Source organism: Sorex fumeus, unplaced genomic scaffold, assembly GCF_029834395.1.
Source record: "Sorex fumeus unplaced genomic scaffold, SorFum_2.1 ptg000007l, whole genome shotgun sequence".
Lineage (NCBI taxonomy): Eukaryota > Metazoa > Chordata > Mammalia > Eulipotyphla > Soricidae > Sorex > Sorex fumeus.
In genome coordinates, this window is record NW_026606064.1 from 60,829,370 (window position 1) to 60,857,090 (window position 27,721).

A 27,721-nucleotide genomic window follows, 5' to 3' on the forward strand; every position below is an offset into this window, starting at 1 on the left:
TTTCTATGATGATTTAGACAACAGATGCCTTAAAGACTAAGTATTTTTCAGGATCATTTGTCACATGGCTTCGGGGCAAGAGGATGACTTTTGGCGAAGACTGAGAATTCCTTAAATGTTCCTGGGTCTTACATTTCTAAATGCAAAATCCCCATCCAAAGGTTGCTTGGTACCAAGCGCCTTTGCTGTGCTATCTTCACCCAGCATGAACCTAAAGGGTCCTAGGATATTGGGCTGCCTGAGAATTCCCCAAACCCTATAGTTTGCAAATTCAGATAGACGGCTGTCACAGTTTTCTTTTTTGCTTAGTTTTGAGCACTATATTTTAATTAATTAATTTATTTACTTATTTTTGCTTTTTAGATCACACTCAGCGATGCACAGGGGTTACTCCTGGTTCTGCACTCAGGAATTACTCCTGGCGATGCTCAGGGTACCATATGGGGTGCTGGGAATCGAACCTGGGTTGGCCGCGTACAAGGCAAACGGCCTACGTGCTGTGCTATTGCTCCAGTCCCAGGGTGCTATATTTTTAAATTCCTCTCTGGAGCTGCTAAATCAAGCAGGTTCTTGACAATTGTGTCAGAAGTACAGTTGGTCTTATTTTACTTTTTATTGTGTCTCCTGAGTTATGTTACTTAAGGCCTTTGCCGAAACAGCACTAATTCAGAATGATTTATAATTCCCCGATGCTGCATAGGTTATCTAACCTGTGTGCCTTTTATTTTCATTTTTTAATATGCAGTATTTTCTTAAAAGGTGCTTTTAAAAAAGCATAAACCTATATCAATCTGGAATAGTAATTCTCAACTATCTTAAAAAGTGTTTGAGGACTACTTCATGGTTACTCTGATTGAAACAGTAAAATTGAGTTTTATGCTTAAAATTACTTTCCTCTCATTAGGACAATATAAAAACCCCTCAAGTTTATGATTTCATGGCATATTACCAACCCACAAACACTATTTCTAATCTTCACACGCACACAAATGTGTAATGCTAATAGAAAACTCAGGGAAGACCCATAAAGGCCAATGATCTGTGCATGCTCTGTTTGACCTTACTTCTTCTCAAGAGCTTTAATTAAAATGATAGCATAAAATCCTGAATAGCAGCTCTGTTGAAGCAGTGCAAGCTGAAATTTTGCCTACATTTAAAGTCCTGCTGCTTCAACAACATTACAGTGCTCAAATTTTCTATCCACTCAACCTCCTTACCTGATCTGAAGTTACCTACCTATAAATTCCACTTCAGGAAGGTGTTATTTGAAAAGAGAAGAAAACATTGTTATTGTTTTAGAAATTGGAACTTGAACAGCTAGCAGATGTGCTCAAAGGCAAGGCCCTTTATTATAAAAGGATTTCATGTGAAATATAAAAACTTGAGTTTTTATGAACCACAAGATTATTCGTAACTTACACTTCAATAACACAAAATTGGTGAAATACAGAGGGGGAGAAGAAAGCCCACAGTTTACAAAAAATTCAGGTTAAATGTCTGTATTATGTCTGCTGGAAACCAAATTTGGGTCCTGAGCAAGAGGGTAGGAACATTTCAAAGGAAGCATTGGGGAACAAGGCCTCAGTGCGCCCCCTGCTGGCAGGTACAAGATCTTGCCCAAGGAGGTGGCTCGATCTGAGCGAGGCTTAGGAGATGCCTGAGCTAAAGCGTGCGATTAAACCTGTCAGCGTTATTAATGTATCTGTCAATTTAGGAAGACATATCTCAAGATTGTTTCTTTAAATTTCTATTTTTCTACTGATTATTTCAATTGTTCGTTTATAGACTCACAATCTAATTATTTAATAAATCTTAGGAATCAATGGTCTGTCTTGGCCCCTAAGTTAATGACTAGTTGTCCCATCCAGTGTAATTCCACCTTTTATTACTTGAAATTCTACCCTTCTTAGATAAATACTTCTTTAAATGTATCTATTTCTAGATGCTAATGTAGTCCATCAAATTAAAAACAATTCCTGTCCCGCAGTGCTGTTGCTCTGCTCTTTCGTAAGTTTAGATGCATGACAGGGTATATCTACTTGCATGTAGCTCCAAAGATTTTTCGAGGCTCTCAAATTTACCCTTCCAATCAAATTTTGAATGAAAAGATTCTACATGGATGTTAGTTTGGGAATCACTAAATTTAATAATTAAGAGAATATTTTTATTCTTGGGTCTGATTTTCTCATTTAAGAGCATTCTGTATTTATTCTGATCATCTTTTGTGACATTCAATATGTTTTTTATATTTCTCTTTAGATTGAGTTTGCACGTTTCTATTAAGTCAATACCGAGATACTTTATTTTGCTTTTGTTGTTTCTATTCTGTTCTTATCTGCTCCATTTAAAAAATTACACTGAAATGTAGGAAATGTATTGTATTTTGTTTATTATTTTTTATTCAGTTGGGTTGTCTGAGTGTACACAGCTTGTAACTTTTAAATAGTAATTACTTTATGTAAATTTCTCTCTCCTCTTGTTTTTTTCTCCCTCCAACTAATACAATTCATTGTCCACATTAAATAATAGCAGTGATGGCAGATATTAAAGGAACTTTTTCTTACATTATATTAATGGTAATTAAGAATATTATTTATAGGGGAAAACAATGTCTACAGAAAGTTTATTATAGCCACTTTAGAACATAAATGAAGGAGTTGTAGTCCTGCGCTGTTAGATACATCCTCCCTTTGGAGGCTGAAGAATTAATATAGATTCCTGCCTTGCATGTGGCAACCCCGGTTCTATCCTTAGCATCAAATATGGTCCCCTGAGCACCACAAGGAGTAAGCTCTGAGCACTGCTGAATGTTGCCCAACGTTCTCCATCCACAGACAGACACCTAATTATATAGGCTATTATAATTACCAAATGCTACTTCTACACTCAGTGAGAAGGAGTGTTTTAGTAGGACTATGAGGGTTCCACAATTCTTCCCAGTGATAACCAGCCAAATTGAAGGACACATCCATGCTTAGGCACAGAGATGCAGTGCTGCTGAGGGGCAGAGGTGCTGAGGACCTCCAGGGCTACCCTAATCGTGCTCAGGCTCCATCAGGACCACACCTGGTGGTGTGGAGGTGATGCAATGTCTGATGCAAGGGCTTGATGTCAAATACTGCTACATGCCCAGTCACTGAACTGTCACCCAATCCAACTCCCACCGTTTTAAATATCATCTAGTCCTCCTCCTTAATTCTTTGTATAGAATCAGTTTCCTTGTGAACAGTCCTTGGATTCTTGGGAGGAAGTCTCTTCCCTCTTGGTGTATCATTATTTAAATATACTTCTAACTGCCTTTAATGCTAACATTTTCTTTATTGTCTGCCATTTGTTTTTCGTTGCACAGGTTTGATATTAGAGTCATGGTAGTCTGGTGAAGTGAACTGGAAAGTATTTCCTTTCTTCTTTCTTTAGTTCTTTCCTTATCTGGAAAATTTTAAATGAAGTACAGATTAGCTGTCCAGATACCTTGAAGGTTTGTATCTAACTATGGAATGATCTCGGCCTGGGATTCCTTAGTTGTCTACTGTTTCTCGCATTATTTTCCTGCTTATCTTTCACTATTATGAATATTTTCCTCCATTTCACCTTCCAAATTACTCATTTTGTCTTTAGTCCTTCCCATCCCTCCTATTAATCAGTTTTTTCTGTTGCAGGTTTTAAAAAAATTGTATCCTGTTTTATATATATGTATATATACATACACATATATGTATATATATTTATATTTTTGGTATGGGCCATTCTCTGTTGTGCTTAGAATCTGTGCTGAAGAATCACTTTTGGCAGGGCTCAGGGGACCTTATGGGGTGCCAACTATTGAACCTGGGTCAGAAGCTATGTGAAAGGCAAACACCTTACCCCATGCACTATCTCTCCAGCACTTGCATCTTATTTTTATACTCCCAGGGCTTGGTAACAGTAAGCCTTGGCTCCTGTGCAGATTGTAAGTCTTCAAAATCTCTTCTCTCTTCCTCTCCATGGCCCTACTGCCTCTGCTGTGGCTGTCAGACATGCCCTATCCTTTGTTTCAAGAATGTTTGAAGCAACCATGTTCTGGGCTAAGAGAATCTAGTGGTGGCAAAAGGACCTGGGCCTATAGACTAGGGAAAAAAAGATAGGGTCTAGGGCTGAAGAAACAGAACAGTGGGTAGGGTGTTTGCCTTGCATGTGGCCAACCTGAGTCCTAATCTCTGGTGTCCCATGTGGTCCCACAAGCACTGCCAGGAATAATTCCTAAGTGCAGGAGCCAGGAGCCCTGAGCATTGCTGGGTGTGACCCAAAAGGAAAAGAAAGAAAGAAAGAAAGAAAGAAAGAAAGAAAGGAAGGAAGGAAGGAAGGAAGGAAGGAAGGAAGGAAGGAAGGAAGGAAAGAAGGAAGGAAGGAAGAAAGACTCTAAAAAGAAAGATTCTAAAAAGACTCTAGAAAGAAAGATCCTAAAGTCTTTGGCCGTAACCAACTGGGCTTCTCAGCGCCCACTGTAACTTACTGACTTCTCTCCTGTACCTGTTCGCCTGCCACCTGGTTTGAGTTGTTCTCTGTTTAAATTCCCCCATGCACATTTATGAAATGCCATGCACATTTCATCTTTCATCAGTCCCTCAGCTTTTTGATTTGGCGATAGCGACCTTTGGTGTTTTCCAATGGGGTGAGGCATTGATTTCCCTTTAAATTTACATTCTGTAATTTCGATAAGAGAAGTAAGTAAAGCTTATTCAGCACACTGTCTCAAAGGAAACTGTTAATTTGGTCTCTGAGTTGATATTAGCATAAAGGATGTTTTCTTGGTTCTGATGATTTCTAGGGGGAATTGGCACACGCGTTCAGAATTATACATAAATTCTGAATATCAAAGAAATAGTACAGGATAATTGTGTACAGAATGGAGTGTAGAAACTCCTGGAAAATTCCTGATAGGTTTTATGAACATAAATATAACACATTATGATGGGTAAGACTTTCCAATCTACAGTGCTTGAAATAGAAAACTAAATATAATTTAGTTAAATAAAAGTGCCTGTAATTATAATAATACAATATAGTGGTACTTGGCAGTTGTGCATCTAATAAATACTACACTTTTGAAATGTGATTAAAATCCAAATAAATTCTTTTTTACTCTGTAGTTAAACATGTGGCAGGGCATGCTAAGACGAATTTTTCTCTCATTCTTCCAGTGGAAAATTTAAGTCCTTTGTTTGAATGAGTACTGTTGGGAATTTTAAGTAAAAACAAGGAGCTAAGAATTCCATTCCTTTTTGCCAATCTTCCTTCAAACTGAATTATCAATTAATGAAGCATTAAATATGCATATGCTTCCTTTTTTTTTGGTTACCCTTTCAGACCTAGATTACTTTAATAATATTTAGTGAGTGCTACAAATGTAGTTAAATTATACATCAAAATTAAAAGCTATTGTGGCAAGAAAAGGGTTATTAGGTTTCAAAGGAAAGAATACCATGTTTATTTGAATTAATAAAGTACATAATAAAATTTGAGTATTTAATTTACATTGAAAAGGCATAAATACTTTTGCTTCCTCATAATTTGTCTAAACCTATTCATTTCTATCTTTCTTTCCTATTTCTTCTTCCCATCTGCCCCTCCCCCCCTTAATAGTAAAGTGTTGTCTTTGTTCAAGGCTCTCCGATCCAAATTCTCTCTTGGTCAGGTTGGCTGTGGCTGGCTGAATATTACACCACACCTTTCTGTCTATAGGAAGTGGTGGACTCACTACAATATACTTTCTTATCAGTTTTCCCCCCTCAGGGATGTACTTGGTTGTCCAGCTGTCAGCATGTGGAAGCAGCGCTATTTACACAGTAATGAATTTTAAATTGGTCACTGCTCCCAATATCTTTCTGGACATGTAATCTATTTCACTGGCTATCTTACGGCTCCAGACTGCATTGCTTACATTTTTGCTGTTGTACACAGTCTTTGTCAGGACCCTACTGCAAATTCTTATACTTCTTTAGATGCACTAGAATCATTTGAATGAGGTAAAGAGCTTTGTGTCTCTCCGTAGTTAATCTGACTGTTGGGTAAATGGTGTGAACAGAAAATATCCAGGCCTAACTAACTCTTCATCAATCATTGAAGCATATTATCCTTTACAATACAGAATTTTTTCTTTCCAGTGATCCAGCTACCCTCTGTTGGGGATGCGAAAGGGCAGAAGTATATTCAAGTATTTATTCTAAGGAAATATATTTTAGGAAGACCCTTAAAACAAAGAAAGGTAGGATAATGCCAGATGTGATACACACATTGATGGAAATGGACAGCTTATATACTATCATCAGAAATGAAATATGTTGTTTATTTAATTAATTGGGCTGGAGCGATAGCACAATGGTAGGGCATTTGCCTTGCACGTGGCCAGCCATGCCGGACCGAGTTCAATTCCTCTGCCCCTCTTGGAGAGCCCAGCAAGCTACTGAGAGTATCTCGCCTGCACGGCAAAGCCTGGCAAGCTACCCGTGGCGTATTCAATTTGCCAAACACAGTAACAACAAAGTCTCACGATGGAGACATTACTGGGCCCGCTCGAGAAAATTGATGAACAATGGGAGGACAGTGACAGTGATTTAATTAATTAACCATAACAGATTGTGGTTATGTCTAAGAACAGTCTTTATATCTATAGTCTGGCTCTCTATTGTCCATAGAAAATTACCACAAATTTAACAGCATAAAACATACCCTTTATTTTTTTAATATTTATTTATTTTTGTTTTATTTTTATAAAGTTGTTCATGTTTTATTACATTTAAAATTCCAACACCAATCCCACCACCAGTCCATCCTCCTACCACCATTATTTCCAGTTTCACAACCATCCTCCAGTTTTCACAACCATCCTGCCCCTATACCAGGCCCTGAATAATTTATTTTATATTGCCTGTTATAATTCGCTAAAAATGATCAAAAATATTTCCTTAGAAGAAAGTGTGTGAATATCGTTGTATTTTACCCTGGAGCCATTGAGCTCTTATAGACAATATTATTTGAACATGTTGTTACCGGTTAAGCTTTGTGTGTTGATATTTTCTAAATCGAGATCAGTGGCCTTCTACTTTAAATCCCATTCAATGTGGTGTGCTACTCCCGGCTCATCAGTGGTATTGAGTTTGAGATGTCTCACAGCTGCAAATGTGGCCACACACTCCAGGAATTCAGAAATTTTGAATGGGGTAATATAGATGAATCTATCCTCTACTATCTCACAGTTTTGTAGGCTAGAAAGCAGGCTCACGGGAATGGATTCTCTGTTCAAAGTGTCATCAGGGTGGCATCTAGTTGCCAGGCACACTGAATGACACTTAAAAAGTGCCTTGTGGCAAGCTTATCAGACTTGACATCATTCACTGCCTGTGATCGCAGGACTGAGGTTCCTGTTCCCTTCATTCTGTCCCTGTGTTTTCACATCATTAACAAGTGCATTGTGTACTTGGAGCTTCGGTCTATGCTTCCTCTCCCTTTCTGCAACCAAGACAAAGCTCTGCATTGAAGAGTTCATGCCATTCCTTAGGCCCTCCCAGAGAGTGCAAGGATAATCTTTCTGTTTTAAGATCAATTTATTGGCAACCCTAACTATATCTACAGAGTCCCTCTTCCTATGTAATGTACATATTCACAGATGTTACGCCAGCGGGAGAATTCCTGGGGGCAAAATTCTGCCGCCCTGGAGAGATCACTTAAGAGGGCGGTTTCAGTGAAGTTGTACCCATTCAACCTCAAATGTTTAGACAATGAGCAGCAACATTAGTGTGATCTTTTGATTATAAAGTATAAAAAGTCTGCTGTTTTAAATGCCTTTGGTATGGATAATCTGTAAACTAATCAAATCTTGTCTACATAAATTGAATTTACATAATTATATATGAGCAAAAATGTCCACAAATAGTCATTTTCTTTATACTGTTTGCTTAATCTTTTCTTTATGAATACACATACTTTGTCATAACTTTAGGTAGACACCTTTAGTTGCAGATGAGCAATTGGTAAATGACAGTGAATTTTTAGAGTGACTAGATAGTTCCCGATGATGACACAAAATAACATAATAATTCACAAGATAACAATTACCCCTTACTAAATGTTTAGCATTATGCAAAATGCTTTACTTGTACTGTTATAATTATATATGTATAACACACAAGATATGGCAGTTAAACATCATATAGATAGAAGAAATACCTTTAAGAATGAGAAAAAGGGGGTATGGTATAAAGTTATAAAAGGAGGTATGGTATATCCCAGAGACTCAGAAACAAATCTCGAAAACCAGCGGCTTTTGGCAGAAATGTGTCTGGACTGCACAGTAGGTTACTATCGCTAGGCCACCCCAGGGGAGAAAGGGTGAGGTCCCTCTGCCTGTTCCCCCTAGGAGGCTCAGTGGCCGCCATCCTCCAGAGGCCACTGGACAGTCAGGCTTGGGCCCACAGGGATGAAACTTGTTGGGCCTCATGGGATGGGGATGGAGCCGGGCCTGTCCTCCCCACCCCAACGAAACCCCAAGTCATCGCCCACAACCGGCCTCTCTGGCTCCTGATCAAGCTGCTTAATGACCATGATCCCAGAAACTCAGAAACAAATCTCGAAACCCAGCAGCTTTTGGCAGAAATCCCTCCACATTTAAGTGTTAAAATTTCAGAATTTCAAAATCACATGGCCCTACTGCAGCCACACGACATCATATGTTATTCATAACCAGCAATAGAACACAAATTGTCTACTGTTGCCCTTTCGGCAGATCTGAGTGTTGGGGTAAAATCTCAAGTAATAATGGTAGGTCTGATGTCAAAATATTGAATGTAATCAAACTAGAGAGAGAGTAATGTGGAAATCATCTGCCCCACAGGTAGGGGAGGGTGTAGGATGGGGGTACACTGGAATTTCTGGGCGTGGAGAATGGGCACTGGTGAAGGTGTGAGTGTTTCATTGTATGACCTAGACTTAAACCCAAAAGCTTTGTAATGCTCTCATGATGATTCAATAAATAAAATTATAAAAAATGAAAAAAAAAAGGCCCAATTCAATCAGCTAATCAGTGGCTGAATAAATAGCAGTACTCCTACATAAAAATAAAGAATGAGAAAACAGAATTAAATAGCAGAATTGTGCTGTTGCAAGACCAAGATTCAGACTCAGAACTGTTTGATTCTAAAGCCTAGCTCACAGCTATATTTTACTTTTCCCCAAATCTAGGAATAGCTGCAGGGCTGGTATCTTATGTTTGAGAGATCTTTTCACCTCCTTTTCTAAACTCTCTACATCTGGGTTCCTTTCCTTCTACTTTCTGGAATCTCTGTCTTGTTCTTCTAGAACCCTGACCTGGTATAGGTACTCTGCCAATAGAATTCAGTTCTCCAGAGTTATTTCAATATCTCAATCAAATGGCATTGCTAAAATGCCTTTACCTCAGCACAGGTAATATCATGAAGGGATGAAATCAGCAAGGTCAGAATAGTTTCTAGGAAGGCATATAATGACAGTCATAATAACAGTTACTAATTGAGTACTTGGAAAGGTAAGCAGTCTCCTGAACACTTGGTGTGTATTTCCTTGATCCATTCAGCCATCCCAAGAACAGGGTACTGTGATGGTATCACATTGCCCACAGGATGTTAGGAAAGCAGAACTTGTAAATTTCTAAGTGCTTGGATGTGTGAGTCTTACAGCCTTACAAAGTGAACCTCTTTGACTATTTTTGTCTCTCCTAATTGTTCCCACATTTCAGACAATTAAGGCCTTTCCAATGTTAAGGTGGTGGGTGAGTGGGGGCGGGGGGGAAGTGGAGAGAAAATAAAATGGGAAAGGTGTTTAATGAATTCTGATGTAGGGATACTGGTAATTTGGTGGTGGATGTGTTGTGTTTACATATTTAGAAGATGTTTGAAATTTTACCTCTAAAACATATATTCAGTCTTCTAAACCAACATTACTTGCATTGAATAAGAAGAGCAACAAAGAATTAGACATGTGACTCCTTGATCTGTGATATCTATCTTCAGTCTAAAATGGATTTTATCACTTCTTTTTTCAGAGTCCTTTGTAGGCATTTGAGGCTGAAGATTGTGCTATTAGGGTGACACTTTCTCTAAAGCCCTAAAGTCCCTGGAGAAAGCATAGAGCATCTTTGTGGAGACAAGACGGTAGCCAAGAACATACCATTGTCCCCAGAGAGGCAAGTGTCCAGAAACAATCCCTGAGAACTATGAGGTTCAAATAGTGATGATAAGACAAAGCAAAAGCAAAGGCAATCTTTTATATGGGAGGGGACTAAATCTTATGTAGTCTGTTGAAAAAATGTGCGGGATTGCAGTCAAAATCCTGGTAACATCCTGAGTAACTCCAGACTGCTGATGACAGGAGATCAGGGAGCACTGCATGCCCTGGAGCTTGCTTGATTCTAGGTCTTCAGCTACCAGCCCTGCTGACACAGTGATCTGAGACATCTACTTGGAATTTCAGAAGAGATGCATTCCAAAAATGATAGGCTTATACTGAATCAGATCCTAGAGAGAATATAATACTGTCATTTAAAATAAACCCGCTGTGGAAACTTTTTTGTGTGTATGAACATTGTTAACAATTTCTTTGCTTCCTAAATTTAGATTTTAAAATGTTAGGGATATTTTCCCCTTAAATTTAAGGGAGAACAGAATCAACTTTTTTAAAAATTAGATTTGTCATTGTGTCAGCCAGAATGCCGATTAAAATATTGCTTCATGATCATCAAATGTAAATGAAATTTACTGGAAATACAATCCCAAGTAGATGAACTGTGACTATCATAGTTTGAAGACCACAAAAATGTTGTCTTTATGTGAGTGTTTTTGAGCTTCCTGTTATTCTAATGAAGATTGCTACTTTAGGAGAGTTAATGTTTTTAAATATCAAATGCTTTCTTTAAAAGTGGGACACAATATCATTCCTTTAAAAAAAATAACTTTCACTCTTAATCTATAATTAAAGCCACAGTTTTCTTTTAATTTTAAAAGCCTGTCCTTGAACTAAAATAACATGGAACATTTTAAAACACGGCTCCAAGCTGCTGTAGATACATTTTTATTTAAACCACAGAGACTTCAGTTAGATTTCTCAGTGCCAGACAGACTACAAATTATAACTGTAGCAGAAGTGACTGTGAATGTCTGGATGTTGTAGTACCAGCAAGGCTGGTTGTTTTTTTGGAGCTGTTTCTCCCCTTGGGCTCAGCTCATGAATGACTTAATCCCTGCATATGATCAAATGTCATGCCAATTGCCATGCACAGAAAGAGCGAGCAGAGACTCTCTTTCTTTGTGTGCATTTGAGGTCCCTCGCCTACAGAAAAACAAGGCAGTAGGTAAGAAGACTCACAACATAGAAGTTGAAAAGCGAAGCTAAGAACACAGTGAAATTCCAAACTTCGGGTGAGCGATAAAAATATCCTTTAAAGCAGAATGTCATTGTTTATTGTGGCAAGAATGGAAGATCTGATCCATGATTTAATTGTAAAAATATTTTTACTAAGGTCACTTTTGTACTTACCATTCTGGTTTTCGGTTAGTGTATCTGGTGCCAGATTAGATCTAATAATATATTGTGTTGCTGTATTTACTGTATAAAGTGAGCGAACATCTGTTATTCTAGTTGATGCTCATGACAACTCTGCAAGGTAAAAGTAAGGAGAATTATTCTGCCTTCTCCCAGGCTAGCAGGGAGTGACCCACTGACGCACAAGTGCTTAACGGCAGAGCCAAAAAGAGAAGTTGAGTCTCTCAGCCACTTGTTCAGCCTCTTTCCACTAGATTTTACGGTGTTTTCCGTCCTGGTTAAGTGTACTCAAAATAAAAAATCATTTACAGAGGAGACCTCTCCAATGCAGTGACTCCTAACTTATTTGGAGTTCTTCCTGCTTTTATACATGAACTGCTTTGAAAACTTGCTGAAAAGCTTTAGATTCTTTTCCAGAAAAATAGACATCCACTCCTCCCACTGCTCTCAGAGCCCACCACATTTGAGTGTCACCCAGATGGCAGCGGGGTTATCTTTGATCCTGTCGCTCTAAATAGGCTTCCCTTGGCCACTGTTCCATGCAGTGGAAGTTTGGACCCTTCTGAAGATTTCTCACAATGCCCGAGGGTTCTCTCTTCAAAGCATATGGCACTATGTGTTCTCGAAAGTGCATCCGGCTTATGGGTGGTGTCCCCTCCCCACACATATGGTCCCTGTTTTGCTGTTCTGCATCATGTTGATTAAGATATGAAGTGCACTCCCTTCTTCAAATGTCAGAACACCCCCCAACTCTCAGAAAGTATATGCACATATTGAATTTTATGGAAAATTCGACGAGAATGAAGAAGCAGCAGCACTACCCACCACTTTATACCAAGTGCAGCACTAATTTATCATGTTCTTCGGGTCCTTTTGCCACCCCGTTTAGGACTCTTCTCTGTCTGTGCCTCCACCCCAATGGCCCCCAGCTTCACAGTTCACCCCTTTATCCTCATTCTACCCTTCGCTTCTCACCGCCAGTGTCTCCAGTTGCTTCAATATCTTCAAATTCTTTTCATGCAATATCCTGTAACTTATTTCTCCCCAACTTCAGCTCCAGATACTGTCCTAGGGCTATCTCTGTGTGTTTACACACGTGCAAAGATGCTAAACAGAATTAATGACACTTGCAATTCATAGCCTTCACTTTTTTCAAGGTATTTGTAATATTAAGTGAAAATTTGTTTCTTTTTTAATTTAACTTTCTTTTATAATTTTAGGAATTCTAAACATTATTCTCTTCTTCTCCCACCACCATCACTGTGATTGGAACTCCATGTGAAGAGAGTTCTGGGATTTTTGTTGTTTGTCCTATTGTTTTTTGGGGGGAGGGGGGTTTCTATTTAAACCAGAGTGAGTGGCTAGACACTGAGCATTTTGTAATTTTTGTGTGATTGTATCCAGCGGGTGTGAAGCTCATCTCTGAGCAGAGAGCCCATGCAAGGGGCCCTTTCATTCCACATATCTAGAATGAGTCTAGAACTGGAGTATAGAGTGAAGGATCTGGAGAAGAGAAAATAAAGCAATGAACTCAGAACATTTGATTTATGATAATATTATTTACAGAGAAAGTAATACATGTATTAGGAAAAATAAAGAGCATAGTATAGGAATATAAAAAGACAAAAGTAATGACAAAGTATATAGAAATTTGAGTCTTAATTTGCAAATATTTTTATTCGTTTATTTGAAAAATGTTTTCCCAAACTTTGTTTCATTAAAGCACCATGAGTTACAAAGTTATTCATAGTTTGCTTTTTGATCACCATCTTTCATCACCAATACCACCACCAGTGTCAACTTCCCTCCACCAGGGTTTCCAGGTTCCCGCTACAAAGTTACAAAAGAATTTTGTACTTACATTATTATAAGAGAGTCATTCTTCTTCCAGTGAAGTCGGTTTTTATGATCACGAAGCATGATGGTTGGGGATATGGCTGAGTGGTAGAGTAAATGCCTCACAGAATTATTGCCTCCAGTATTTCTAGCATGAATAATTGTATTTTGACTTATCATTGGCTAAAACAAAGAGAGCAATCGTAATGTTCAATGAAAAACAGTGATGTTATTGATTTAGAATAAATCACATTTCTAAAGAAAAATGCCTACTTAAACCAATGAAGTAACTTATAAATATAAGTGGTAACATTTAACTTACAAATGTTAAAAATCTGGCAGAGGGGCTGGAGCGATAGCACAGTGGATAGGGCATTTGCTTTGCTATTGGCCGACCTGGGTTTGAATCCCAGTATCCCATATGGTCCCCTGAACACCGCCAGGAATAATTCCTGAATGCATGAGTCAGGAGTAACCCTTGTGCATCTCCGGGTGTGACGCAAAAAGCACAAAACAAACAAACAAACAAAAAAAAAACTGGCAGAATTATGGAGATAGGGATTGGCTAGAAATATCATTTTTCCCACTATAATTCTGAATATGTGTTGAAGAGGTAGAAACACTGTAATTCCGAAGTTGTGTTGAAGTGGTAAAAGTCTTCGAGCTGGAAATTAGGCCCTGCCCAGCTTTGGAATCCTTCAGTGCTTGATGATGCTGTAGCTCACACTGATTGATTAGTCAGAGGGAGTTTAGGAAATCCAGTCAGCCACAAAAGGTTGATTCAGTGGGCAACTTCAGACACACACTGCCATCTCTAACAAACTTAGCAGGAGTAGATAATTTTTTAGAACTTTTCAAGTTCTTCTTTTATTTATAAAAAGACATCCAAGATTTAAAAAAAAGTTGGGGTGTACTTCAACACTTTGCGTTTTCTCTTCAAGGCACATTGTTTTGTTCATAGGTTCCAGAAAATTGGACATGGTTTATAAAAAATTCAAGCCCCTTTTTTAAAACACTATTTAAGCCACTTAACATTAGTTAATTTTTTTATTAAAAAAATTTTTAATAGTGAGACACCATGAGGTATAGTTGCAGACTTACACATTTTTGTGCTTGGGTTTCAATTATACAATGATCAAATACCCATCCCCCACTGGTGCCCATTTCCCACTACCACGGATCCCAGTATCCCTCCCACCCCCCATCTCCCCATCCCACCCTGCCTCTGTGGCAGGGCATTCTCTTTTGTTCTCTCTCTCTAATTGGGTGTTGTGGTTTGCAAAATAACATTAGTTAATTTTAATCTTATTTTTGACTTAACTTGTTAAAATAGTGTTAAAGTTCATTGTATGAAATTAGTGCACCCTAACACCGATGTACCCTTGAACTTCCACCAGTGCCCATGAACACATCCAGTATGATGTTCTCCTCTTTCTCATCCCATCCCCCAGGGTTTTCTTAGAAGTGTTTGTAATCCATGGGTAAGGATTTGTCATTGCTTGATACTGTCTATTCCCTCATTTTGTCTCTCAATATTCCTTAAATGTCATGGTATTTGTTCTTACCCCCCTTTTTAAAACATGATACCCTCCAGTTCCATCCATGTTTCCACCAACTGCATGATTTCATAATTTCTTATAGATGCATAGTACTTCATTATAAACATACATGTAATATCTGTTGTTGGACATTTGGGTTGTTTCCATATCTAAATGCTGCAATGAACATAAGAATGCATATATAATTTTCTTCATTATATTTTTGAATGAATGCTTTTGTGTTTTGAGAATAGATGCCGAGAAGTAGAAGTGGTGAGTCATATGGGATTTTATTCTAAATTTTTTGAAAGGTCTCCTTTCTGCTTCCTGTAGGGACTGGGCATTCTCATCAATAGCTGAGGAAAGTTCCTCTTCCACCACATCACCAGCACTATTTCCAGTATTTTGTTATTATTGTTAGATTCCATCCTCATCGTTGTTTCAATTTACATTTCCACAATATTAAGTGATAATGAACACATTTTCATATCCCTGCTACCCATCCGTATATTTTCTTCGGAAGTGCCTATTCATCTCCTTTTCCTATTTTGTCGATGGGGTTACTGTCAACCACTGGGCACTTAACAAAGTGTGCATTCATTTCTTTCTTGAAATAAATGGGTTGTTTTAATACGTAGCTATATGTATCATGTTAATCTTGGTATAAAGTTAGAGACTCTGAGTTTAAAAGAGAATACTCCAGAATAAGGAAAGAAGATACAAACATGACTATATGCCAGGAGTAAGAAGTAGTGACAACAGAGATAGAGAGGAAGCAATGAGTAACTGGGAAGGAAAATGTAGAGAAATATCTTTGAGGAAACTTCAGAGTGATGTGGGAAAAGGACATTTGGAAATGGAATTCTTTTGAGAAAGGAGGTAATTAGAGGAAGAAGGGAAAAACATAATGCTTCTAGATTCAGTTCTCACTAGTATCGAAGCATGTTTAGGTATCAGAAACTAATTATTGACAAACGAGACCTAAATGTGCTCTAAAAGAATTTTTTAACTCCATGTTTAGCAATACTGGGTTGGTCTTTAAACTGATATTTTTCTTTGTTAAGTACTCTGGGAATTTTGTATAAACCATGTCTAATTTTCTGGAACCTATGAGCAAGACAATGAGCCTTTAAGAGAAAATCAGAGTGTTGAGGTCCGCCTCAAGTCAGCAGGATCTGGAACTATTTCCTCTCTTTCCAACACAGAAACTAAAGACTGAACTGATGAGAGGAGAATCTAATCATGGTACCAATTAGTGATGAATTCAGAATAAGAGATCCCTGTAAGCCAGGGAGTAAGAATAGGAAACAAAATACACGGCAGCAAGTCAAGCCCTCACTTACCTTCAGCTTTTCCATTGCTGGAAAATTTGGGATCTTCTTTCCCAGGAACACTCTAGGAAACTATGAACAACTTTCCTCAGAATTCACTGTGTGACTATGATACTAAGGAATGGTCCATGAAGAGAAATCGTTCTATCTAGAGTCCCTGCTATTCAGGAGGGTAGTTAACTAGCCACAAGAGGCAATTAATTGAGCAATTGAAAATGTCTAGTCCAAATTGAGAAGTGCAGAAGGTGTGTGTGGGCAGAGGAGGAATGTAGAATGTTTATGACTTTTTTGTGTTAAAATGATTATAATTTGGCTACATTGCAATTAAAGAACATATTAAAATAATTTTGGGTGGAGCGATAGCACAGCGGTAGGGCATTTGCCTTGCATGCAGCCGGCCCAGCCAAGCCGGGTTCTATTCCTCCACCCCTCTCAGAGAGCCCGGCAAAGGTACCGAGAGTATCTTGCATGCATGGCAGAGCCTGGCAAGCTACCCGTGATGTATTCGATATACCAAATACAGTAACAAGTGTCACAATGGAGATGTTACTGGGCCCGCTCGAGCAAATCAATGAACAACATGAGAACAGTGCTACAGTGTTACAAATAATTTTAATTAAATTTTTTTAAGGTTGTCTACCGGAAAACTTGAAACGGCTTATGTGGTTTATATGCATGGCTCACATTGTAACTGCGTTGGACAGTACTGTCTTTCTAGTGGCAGTGGGTGGGAAAGAGCACCTCCTTATAAGTCATAGATATCATGGATGTGCCATCCAAGAGAAGGAAGTTGGAGTTCCATTTAGGTGAAAACAGATTGATAGTCCTTTTGAACCTTCTGACTAGCACAGAATCCTAATAATTTAAAAAAAATTTTTATTGAATCACCATGAGCTGCAGTTACAAAACTTTGATGTTTGAGTTTCAGTCATACAATGATCAAACACCAGTCCCTCCACTCCCGGTCCCACCCCTCCCCCTGCCTCTATGGCAGACAATTTCCTTACTTTCTCTCTACTTATGGGTATTATGGTTTACAATTCAGATAGCGAGAGACCATCACGTTTGGTCCTTTATCTGCTTTCAGCACACATCTCCCATCCTGAGCAATTCCTCCAAACATCATTGACTTAGTGATCCCTTCTCTATCCCAGTTTCCTTCTCCCCCAGCTCAGAAGGCAAGCTTCCAACCATGGAGCTATCTTCCTGGTCCTTGTCTCTACTGTACTTGAGTGTTAATCTCATATGATATTTTATATTCCAGAAATGAGTGCAGTCATTCTATATCTGTCCCTCTCTTTCTGACTCATTTCATCTATCATTATATGCTCCATGACCATCCACTTATAAGCAAATTTCATGACTTCATCTCTCCTAAGAGTTGCATAATATTCCATTGTGTAGATGTACCAAAGTTTCTTTAGCTAGTTGTCTGTTCTTGGGCACTTGGGTTTTTTCCAGATTCTGGCTATTGTGATCAGTGGTGCAATGAACATATAGGTGCAGATGTTATTTCTACTGTGCTTTTTTGCACCTTCGGGATATATGTGCAGAAGTAGTATTGATGGGTCAAATGGGAGTTCAATTTCTAGTGTTTTGAGAAACGTCCATATTGTTTTCCAAAAATACTGGACCAGTAGGCATTCCCATCAACAATGAAGGAGAGTCCCTTTCTTGCCACGTCCATGCCAACACCAGTTGCTTTTGTTCTTCTGGATGTGTGTCAGTCTCTGTGGTGTGAGACGATTGTTGTTTTGATCTGCATTTCCCTGATGGTAAGTGATGAAGAGCCTTTTTTCATATCCCTCTTGGCCATTTGAATTTTTTCTTTGAGGAAGTTTCCGTTCATTTCCTCTCCCCATTTTTTTGATGGGGTTGGATGGTTTTTTTCTTGTAAAGTTCTACCAGTGTTTTACATAACTTTGATATTAACCCTTTATTAGATGGGCATTTGGTAAATAATTTTCCCATTCCATGGGCTGTGTTTGTATCTTAGACACTGTTTCTTTTGAGGTGTAGAAGCTTCTTGGTTTATGTAGTCCCATTTGTTTACCTTTGCTTCCACTTACTTGGTAAGTGGTGTTTCATCTTTGAAAATACTTTTAGCTTCAATGTTGTGGAGGATTTTGCCTGTGTTTTCTTTTATGTACCTTATGAATTCAGGTTTGATGTGGAGATCTTTAATCCATTTTGATCTGACTTTTGTGCATGGTGTTAGAAAGAGGAGTAAGTTCATTTTTTTTTACATGTAGCTGCACAGTTTTCCCAGCACCACTTGTTGAAGAGGCTTTCCTTGCTCCACTTTATATTTCTTGATCCCTTATCAAAGATTAGATGACCATATATTTGAGGGTGTTTGTAAGGATATTCAACCCTCCAGTTCTGCCTTTGTTCCAGTACCATGCTGTTTTAATTATTACCACTTTGTAGTACAGTTTGAGCTTGGGGAAGGTGATACCTCCTATATTTTTCCCCCCAAGAACTGATTTAGCTGTTAGTGGAGGCCTATTGTTCCATATGAATTTCAAGAGTTTTTGATCAATTTATTTGAAGAATGTCATGGTTATCCTTATAGGGATCACATTGAATCTGTATAATGTGTTAGGGAGTATTGCCATTTTGACAACGTTAATTCTCCCAATCCATGAGCAGGGGATGTGTTTCCATTTTCTTGTGTCCTCTTTTATTTCTTGAAGAAGCATTTTGTAGTTCTTTTTGTAGAGGTTCTCTACAAAAAATCCTTAGTTAAGGTGATTCCAAGGTTCTTGATTTTCAGAGGCATAATTGTGAACAGGATTGTTTTTTCATATCACTTCCTTCTCCCTCATTACTTGTATATAGGAAAGACATGGATCTTTGTGTATTGATTTTACAGCCTGTGACTTTACTGTTGTTTCTAGGAGCTTCTTGGTAGAGGCTTTAGGGTTCTCTAACTATAGTATCATGTCATCTGCAAATAGTGAGAGCTCGATTTCTTCCTTTCCTATCTGGATGCCCTTAATATATTTTCCTTGTCTAACTGCTATGGCAAGTACTTTCAGTACTATACTGACAGAATCCTAATCTTAAGGAAGCCTTTCCATCCTCATGGTCATTCCCACTATGGCATAGGGTCCCATCCAAGTATCACATTTGATTTGTTATTGTAACCAGGCCTGTCAGAAATCAGTGTGAAGAACTGGTCTGCTGCCATTAAGTCATGACTTCCAAAAAATATGGATTGTTTTATTGATTTTTAGAACCTAACATATCTGGTGTTCAGTTCATTTTGTGTGTTTGTGTGTGTTAGAGAATTAGGCAATAGTTGGATGAATGAATGGATAATATAACAAATGGTACACAAGAAGAGTAGCTTTATGGATTTGTGGCTGTATGTAATTGAAGGCTTGTGATAATCAAGGTGGGAGAAAAGTAGCACTGCACTGTAGCACTGTCATCCTGTTATTCATTGATTTTCTCGAGCAAGCACCAGTAAAGTCTCCATTGGAGAAACGTATGTAGTGAAAAGCAGAGCGCTATATGCAACCAGGTATAAATATTAGCCAGTACAGATCAGTGGTCCCTATATTTACAACCAGCATCTCTTCTGTTGACTGATGTTTGTGCCGTACCAGCTGGTAAATAGCTTAATATTCTGTGGTTGAAACAATTTCTTTTTTTAATTTTACGTTACGAAATTGCTGTGATTTACAAAGTTATTCATACTTGGTTTTTACTTGTACAGTGTTGCAGCACAGATCCCACCCAGTGTCAGCTTCTCTCCACCATTGTTCCCAGGCTCTTCATCTACCCCCATCTCCCACCTCCAACCTGCATCTTGACAGGCACCTTTTTAAGTTTGGTTGTTAAAGTTTAGGTCTCATGATTTCAATACTACTGACTCTGTGGTTTGGATATTTAACTATCCCACTTTACACCGCTGATGTAACTGAATTCCCTTGACCCCTGCCCCCAATGTTTCTCTTCTGTTCTTCCTCATCCCACCCTAATTGATTTCTTTCCATTTCCTCCTTATACTCCGGGGCCAAGAGTGATCTCAGCATCTTCTCCCTCTCAACTATTGCATTCCCTCATCCAGTTATTCTATATACCACACATAAGTGAGATCAACCTGTGTTCTTCCTCTGACTTACATCATTTAACATGATATTTTCCAGTTCCATCCATATTGCAGAAAGTCGCATGAATTTCATCATTCCTAACAGCTGTGTAGTATTCCATTGTGTATATATACCACATATTCATGATCCACTTATCTGCCGTTGGACATCCAGGTTGATGTCCTTTTCATCCACCGGTCTTCCTCAGAGAAGCCCTGTTTATTTCCTCTCCTAATTTTTATGGGGTTTCTAGATTTTTGTTGTTGTTGTTGATCTTTGTGGGTATTGTATGTATCTTGGATATCGATTCTTTATCTAATGTTTTGAACGCAAATATTTTCTTCATTAAGTTAGCTATCTTTTAATTTTAGCCAGTGCTTCTTTTGCCATTCAGAAACTCTTTAGTTTGATGTAGTTCCATTTGTATTTTTCATACTATAACCTTTAACAATGGCATCATATCATTGAAAACACCTTTGAGGTCCAGGGGTATTATTGATATAAAGGGATGTGTTGCCATCTTACTGTGTGGGGTTGTTCCTTCTACAATTGGCTATTCGGTTTATGTAAGGTAAAAGGTAAAGGTAAAGGCCCTCCCGTTGATCGTCGATTTGCTCGAGCGGGCCCAGTAACGTCTCCATTGGAGACTTTGTTGTTACTGTGTCTTGCATATCAAATACTCTCGGTAGCTTGCCGGGCTCTCCGAGAGGGGCGGAGGAATCGAACTCGGGTCGGCCATGTTGGCCGCTTGTAAGGCGAACGCCCTACCCGCTGTGCTATCGCTCCAGCCCTTCGGTTTATGTAAGTGGCCTTTTATTATTAATTTCGAGGCTGGTTTTGTTATCACAAATATTGATTGAGAATGTTTTTATCCCTCCCTCCCAGCTAAATGAGCAGGATAGTGAGCTCTAGGTTGAAAGGTTTTTTTAGTCAGTAATTTAAATATGTTATTCCATTCTTTTCTCACCTGTACTATTTCATATGGGAGATCTGTTGTGATTCTTATGTTATTTTTCTTATCATCACAGTCACAGTCCTCCCATTGTTCATCGATTTGCTCGAGCAGGCCCAGTAACGTCTCCATCATGAGACTTGTTGTTACTGTGTTTGGCATATCGAATGCAGGTAAGATACTCTCGGTAGTTTGTCGGGCTCTCCGAGAGGGTTGGAGGAATCGAACTCGGGTCGGCCATGTTGGCCACTTGTAAGGCGAACGCCCTACCGCTGGACTGGAGCGATAGCACAGCAGTAGGGCATTTGCCTTGCATGCAGCCAACATGGCCGACCTGAGTTGATTCCTCCGCCCCTCTCGGAGAGCCTGGCAGGCTACCCGTGATGTATTCCATATGCCAAACACAGTAACAACAAAGTCTCCAATGGAGATGTTACTGGGCCCACTCGAGCAAATCTATGAACAACGGGAGGACAGACAGTGATATTTTTCTTATATTTAAGGCTTTTCTTCTCTTTTGTCACCTTAAGAAGTTAGTCTCTCTCTCTTTGTTTTTTGCCATTTGGATTACTAAGTGTCTTGGTGTTGTGCTATTTGAGTCTAATTTGTTCAATACTCTTGAATCTGTGCTGTAGCCTCCAACAGAGAGTGGGCATATTCTCAGCTATGATCTCTCCCACCACTTGCTCTTCCCCCTTTCCTTTGCCCTCACCTTCTAGTATTCCTATAGTTTGGAGATTCTTGTTGTTCATTAAGTACCTTGCATTTTTCTCCCATTCTTTTGCTTCTTTTTCCTTTGTCCACATCCTTATCAATGCTGGCTTGTATTTTGTCCTCAAGTTTGTCTATACAGTTCTCCCTGCTGTGATATTCTACGATTATGGCTTGTTTTGTGTTATTTAGCTCCTTCAATTCCATTTGTATGAAATCTCTCATCCTCTGAAACAGTTCTTCTCTGAATTTCTCATCCAATGATTGCTTAGTTTCACTTGCCAGTGCTGGTTTAGTTTCTGTTGCCAATGCAGTGAGTATTGATTTCAGGTCCTTATCAACCAGGCTCAATTGTTTTGATGGGCTTGAGGACTTGCCTGAGTTTTAGTCCCTGCCTGTTACTGCAGCTGAGTTTCTCAGTTTCCCCCATTGTTCTTTTTTTTTTTTTTATGAGAGCTAATGGGTCAAGTTTAGATTCATTGTCACTTAAGAATTGATCTTTTCAGTTGTTTATTGCAGAAATTTAATAATAATACATCTCCTGTTCAGATTATTTTCCTTACCATGTAGTGCTATTTGAGTATAATGGGATTTTCAGTTAATTACTCCCAGGAGTTAACTGAGATCTATTGTTGTATACTGAGAACTAGCCCACCTGCCCCCAATGTGAGAGACATATGCTGTAATACTTTTGCACAGATGCTATTGCATCTGAATAATTTTGGGATTGGAGGATTGATGAGCATCAGAAAGGACCAATCCCTGGCCTAGGGGAAGGGGATGATGCAAAGGGTATAAGGGTTGGAATCCACAGACTTTTTGGTGCATGGCTGATCTAGGCTGGAGGGAGGCTAGAAAATTTTCTTAAGTTTTAAACTTTTTTTCAAGTCAATGCAGAGGTAATAAATAGTTTCCTTCCTCAGGAAAGCATATAAGAGAAAAATATTTAGAGTTGAATTGTTAAACAGCAGCCAATCTCCATTTTTTAAATAGTACAAAGTTGGTGTTGATTTTACTAATTCATTTCTGATGAAATAATGCACAGACCCATTTATTTAATCTGCATATGTAAATTAGTCACTGTGCTTTCAAACAGAATTTTTTTTTTTTAATTTTTATTAGTGAAACACCATGAGCTACAGTTGTAGATCAAACAGAATTTTTCTAGGGCATAAGCTTTCATTAGAAAAAAAATTTTTAACTTGAATATACAAGTGGATTAAGTGGATAGCTATTTAGAGTAGGGTGGGGAAAATGTTCTATTCATTTTTCTTTTTTTTTGAAATTCAAAACCTATTAAGTTAGTTTTGCAGAATTAGTCCATATTTAGTTGCCAGCAGACTCCACATTGCTGTGGCAAGTCAGGACAAATCAACAGTGGTGTGGAAAGAGGGAAAAGATGGGTCTTCAAATGACTACATTTTAATGTTAATTTTAATGTCTCCTTTCACATATGCTGTTTCTCTGTAATCTCATGTTGCCTCCCAACCACCCAGGGCTACAACCTCATCCAGCAACAAATTAGTATAGTCGCTCAGTTCCTAAATCCCAGGAGAAGTTCACATCTTAATTTCTTTTTAAATAAAAAAATAAACATGATAATAATTATAATAAGCCTGGATTTTATACATGGCTATATAGTAACGTAATCACAAAACATAATTTTAATTGGGGGTTTGGGTCACACTCAGAGATGCTCAGGGATAACTCCTGGCTGTACTCAGGTGGCCATATGCATTGCCAGGGATGGAACCTAGACTGGCCATTTGCAAAGCAAACATCTTAATCCCTGTGTTATATCTCTGGTCCATAGTTTTAATTTTTTATGAAAGACAGGGTCTACAAAGGCAAAGGAACCTGGAAAAGTCATAATGTCATGCAAAAGCCACCTTGTAGCTCTTTGGGTTCTTCTTACTGCTTGACAAAGGGACTATTTTGTAATCTGACCATTTATCATCCTAATGGGATTAGCACACTACTACATCCCATTGTATTAACACATAACCAGTTGAGAATCCATTATGCTTTGTGTTGTGCTCAAGCAGTGAGCAGGTAGACAGCATATTGTGGAAGACAAACACTGAATGAAGAGGTGTGCAAATACTACAAAGAAATGTAGCTTATTATATAGTAGAGGGAACTCATCTAAGTAAATCTTTAAAATAATTAGCTTTTAGAGTGGGATATAGAGAAATGAAGCAAAGGAACAGACAAAACCAAAACAAACCTTTGGATCAAAGGTCTCAAACCACAGAAACAGGCTGAGGTTACCAGAACCAGAAGAGGAAGAGGGGACAGGTCGGGGACTGGAGAGATACTAGAGCCTGGACTCCCCACCAGCCAAGAAGATTCCCAGGTGCAGAGTCAGGAGTAAGCTCTGAATACAACCAGGTGTGGCCCCCAAAACAAGCAGAAAAATTACTTTTGGTATCATTTGGAGAGCATTATATTACATTTATGAATTAATTTATATATAAAATATATATATATGTATACTTTTGGGATATAGAATCATCTGAACATTCAACAGGTCTGTTGACCTTTTCTTCTGTAGTCACTTGGTGTTACGAATTGCTTTTCTGCAGAACTCTTTTATGAACCGTAAACTAGATTTCCCTTTGTAGCTCTGAACCACTTTATAATTCCACTCAACAACAGTTTCTACATACAGTCCAAAGTTGGAGAGAAAAAAATGCTTTTTGAATGATAAGCAAATTCCTTTGCTGACATTTAACCGAAATGTATTTCAAACTTGAAGTTTTTTGAAAGGCTAAGAAAATGTTGGTCACCTTCTTGTGAAAAAAAAATTAAATTAAAAAAATGTTTATGTACCTCAGCACTTCCTGTCTGAGCTGGAAGTAAATGCACTATAGTGGTGTTATTTTGTGGTGTTTCAGTTCTGGGAAAAATTAAACCAGAAAATATAGGACATTTTTCAAGATTTGGGGTTATAAAAGCTTTCCTTTAAAAAAACTTTTTTTTCCTACTTTGGTTAACACTGGCAGTGCCATATAAATTTGAACTTAAGATCTTTTCAAACTAATTTTAAGTTTTTCTCTAATGGTAACTTTTTCTTCTCTGTTAAATTCTGTGTTTTAAAGAAATGAGCTGCCTGTCCAACAGTAATAATGGTTCTTTTTTCTTACTTACACTGCTACCTTAGATTATTGCTCAAATGTAAAATAATTTGTTGAAAATTTTCATATTCCTTTAGAAAATGAGTTTCCTGATTAATTTCCATACAGAGTGAATATTGGTTCTGTTAGGATGGCAAGTTTACTTTTACAGTGTAAGAAACCACCCAGCAAGTTGCTTTGGACACGAAGGATCTTTGTTACTTGGGTTTTGATAATGTCTAGTTTCTCCCCACTCCCTCCTTCCCCATAAAACTAAACAGTGTGGTGTGATCATTGTATGTCTCCTTTGTTTTCTAACACCTTTTTCTAACACCTCTCACCTTCCTCTTTTAACCAGCCCACCTAGGACCTAGGTATCAAGTTGTGACAGTTTTTGTGTCTTTTTGTTTTTTTTCTAAGCAGCCTCCTTCTCTTGACTTGTTATTATATCAGTGGCTTTGGAGTGCCTCTGGCTCATTGTCATGTGGCTGGGCTTTAGAAGAGTTTTGTACTCCTTCATTTTCCTGGATTCCACTCCCTGACTACATGTAGAATCTGAGGAATCTGCCCTTTCCAGAATGGTTGTGAATGCAGTTTTGCACTAAAAAGTGAAGGTCGGGTCCTTAAACTACTCTCTCTGGGAGATTGTTCTAAAAAGGACACACCAACATGTGTTGAGGATTTGTTTGCTGATCTTAAAGGTGAGCACATTTGAAATCATAGGCCATTTATTTATATAACTGTCACTGTCCTCCCATTGTTCATCGATTTGCTCGAGCGAACCCAGTAACGCCTCCATTGTGAGACTTGTTGTTACTGTGTTTGGCATATCGAATACGTCACGGATAGCTTGCCAGGCTTTGCCGTGGGAGCAAAATACCCTGCTAGCTTGCCAGTTTCTCCGAGAGGGGTGGAGGAATCGAACCCAGGTCGTCCCGGGTCAGCTGCATGCAAGGCAAATACCCTACCGGCTGTGCTGTGCTCACTTCGGCAGCACATATACTAAAATTGAAACGATACAGAGAAGATTAGCATGGCCCCTGCGCAAGGATGACACGCAAATTTATTTATATATGCAAAATTATCCTCTATGGATTCCAGAATAAGGTATTGCAATAGAAAACAAGGTTTATGGCAAAAGAGACATCCATCTGGTTCTATAGAGGGAAGGGCTTTTAAAAATACTTGCTTACTAATTGAAAGATAAAAATTAAGAAGACAAATGCATTTTTGAACTTCTGAAGAAGAGAATCAGAAGGGGGAGAAATTTGAATGTTTGGCTGTTAGAATTAATATTTAAGATCTTATGTATAATGCCTATTTGATACACATAACATGTTTGATATCTACTATTTGCCTTTTTGACTCATCCTAGCAGTTACTTAAGTTAATTAGAATTTAATTTAAATCAATTAAAGAAAGAACACCTGACATGGATTACTTTATAATAATAAAGGATTCATGAGGCTTTCAATTTGAATGTCTTAAATAAATTTTGGTTACTGACACACACATACCTACACAATAAATAAAAATTAAAACTTATTTATTAAACTGAAGAGACAAGTGCTCCAACGGTAGCAATATCATTATTTACATTAGTTCACTTAGTGTTTGTCATGCTTTCAAAGCAAGCAAAATAATTTCGAATAAAAGTTGAAATAAAAAGCATTGACTTAGTCAGTCAACTACGAATCCCTTTCTAGGGAGAGCCCATCTGCTAGAATGCATGCCTCACTTGGCATAATTCCAAATGAAGGGCTCTGTTCCTCAGTTTATTCAGTGATGAAACGGGAGTCAGGGGAGAAAATAGGGGGAGGAAAAGGTGGAGAAACTTCATAATAATGTTAGCGACTAGTGAATGATTGAAAGTGTTCAATTCATGATTTTTTTTCTCATTAGATAAACTTCACAGAGCAGAGACCCTCTCCCTGCCCCTCTTGTTCACTACTGTATTACCAACTGTTACCAAAATGCAATGAAGTTCTGTTGCTTGATTGATTTATTGATTGATCTGACTGATCGCCAGGGGATTATTATAAGTACTTCCACCTTTGAAACAATCGTAGTTTGGAAAGGAAAGTATGTATATCATTTTTTAGGTAAATACAACAGCAAGCAAAGTAAATATGATGGACCAGAATCAATTCTTAAGTAATCAGAAACAGACTATGCCGTGGAAATGATTTACATTACTCCAAAAGCAAAATTCTGCATTTAGTGTAAGATGTAGTGGTAAAACATTGTGCTTTTGCCTTCTACCAATGCATAAACATTGGTATGGGATGTAGTCTCTGGAAATAATTTAGTTAACTCTTACTTTTATATGCATGTTCTGTTCTGGAAATTTGTTGCAAAAAAATTGATGGAAAGTTATTTTCTTTAAGTGACACTTTGTTTATAGAAGTTCCTTGAAATCATGATGGTTATTGAAAATACTGAAATAAATGTTGCCCTAAATGCCCGCTTCCAGAGCTCCTGCACACCTTGCAAAGTAGTGTGCCATACTTTGTAAGTAAATCACCCAAATATCCAAAGAGGTCCTAGAGATGGCTCCCTTTGTAAAATGAAATATTTATGTTCCAAT

The 27,721-nt window shown here is 38.2% G+C and overlaps 1 protein-coding gene and 1 non-coding gene across 6 annotated transcripts in view; both read left to right on the forward strand.

The window, feature by feature from the left end:
- MKX (mohawk homeobox) overlaps positions 1–27,721 on the forward strand; it is an 83,706-nt gene that overhangs the window by 28,131 nt on the left and 27,854 nt on the right. The window lies entirely within an intron of this gene.
- Positions 26,113–26,220, forward strand: LOC130016968 (U6 spliceosomal RNA). Its single transcript, XR_008791296.1, has one exon. It is a non-coding gene; the product is annotated as a U6 spliceosomal RNA (small nuclear RNA).